This window comes from Sipha flava, unplaced genomic scaffold (assembly GCF_003268045.1).
Source record: "Sipha flava isolate LNK unplaced genomic scaffold, YSA_version1 82_pilon_pilon, whole genome shotgun sequence".
NCBI lineage: Eukaryota > Metazoa > Arthropoda > Insecta > Hemiptera > Aphididae > Sipha > Sipha flava.
This window is the reverse complement of record NW_020273624.1, coordinates 1230920-1232574: the sequence shown is the minus strand read 5'-3', so window position 1 is coordinate 1232574 and position 1655 is coordinate 1230920.

Below are 1655 nucleotides of genomic sequence, written 5' to 3'. Positions count from 1 at the left end.
ATATAGTACAACCTTCATATTATGGAAACGGTTGGGACCGAATATTTTTTCCATTTTAGACAGGTTTCCATTTAATTCAGATCGACAAAAAAAAATTACAATAAATATTTTTGATTTAATACATACTTCTTTATTATTTATTAAATTTTATTAATTTTTTATTATACATAACTAGTTAAAAATTATATATTTAAAAATTAAAATTTTTTTTTTATTGTTAATTTATCTTTTTTACTAGATTCAATAAATTTAAAGTCAAACATTTATTGATTTTTGACATACTGAGATATATAAAAAAAAATATAAATAATAAAAAAAAATTAAAAATGTATATAAATACAAAAACATTATGCAGTCCAAGGCATTTTAAGTACTAAACACTATTAAACTATAAACACTATTAAAGTTGGAATACTAACGAAAAAATACATATAGTGCAACAAAATGATCCTAATAAATATAGATTAAATTTATTAATTGATAATTTTTCAATAAGTGTGTCTATGGTAAACAGGTACATGATAAATATATTGTTTCCTTCACGTCAGATAAGTTCCATTTTACACAGGACATGATGTATTTAAAAATTTATTAAGTCACAGAGATCGAATAACTTTTCTATAAAAGGCAGATTTTACTGTATTATATTTTTATTATTATTTTGTTACACAAATTTAATATTAAGAATAATTTATTTATTTTCAAATTAAAATATTCAGCTTTTGTTTTTATTTAATACTAAAACTATTTAAAAAAAATATTATTCTTTTATTTTTTATTCATGATTAATTTTTTTATTTTGTCTAATTCTGCCGCAGATTAGTTAGTGAACATTGATTTTCGTGCTAGTAAATAAGTACACAAACGATATAGTTTCACAAAAGATGCATAACAAGATAATGGATTTTCAGGGAAAAGTATAAGGAAATGCTTTCTCAACTTTGAGAATATAATAAGATACCATAAACATTTTTAAAAATAAAATTGTAAGATTATGAAATGTTCCATATAGTTTACAATTACCGTTTTAATCACACTAAAAAGATAAATACATCGCCGTAATCAAGATTGACACATAATAAATAATAGAAAAAAAAATTAGTGAGTTCACCGGTGATATAGGATTTACTCGCATAATAAAATAACTAAATAATGTAATATATATATATATATATATATATATATTACATTATTTAGTTATTTTATATATAATACATATATATAAATTATATATAATTCTATGGTAATTTATGACTTTCTACGGAACTAGGTGATACTACATTGTATTTATTAATATAATACATCCTTTGTAAGCACAGAAACTATATTATTTATATTATAAATCGATAATATTACGGGTGTAACTTATTTGAATTTTCAACTAAAAGTGCCTCAAAATCATTACACACCATGGCATGCATTTAATTAGATACTCTATACTTTTATATAACTATACCGATACTCCAAAAACTTATTAAATAACAATATAAAGACACGCATTTATTGTGTCTTTGATTTGTTTGGAATTGAATACAGTATCAGACTGGTTGTGGAATTTATAAAAGTGATAAAAACATACAAAAAATTACTAAAAACAGCGTTGACATTATGTTAAATCTATATACAGTTATAAATTATAATGATTAAACATTGTA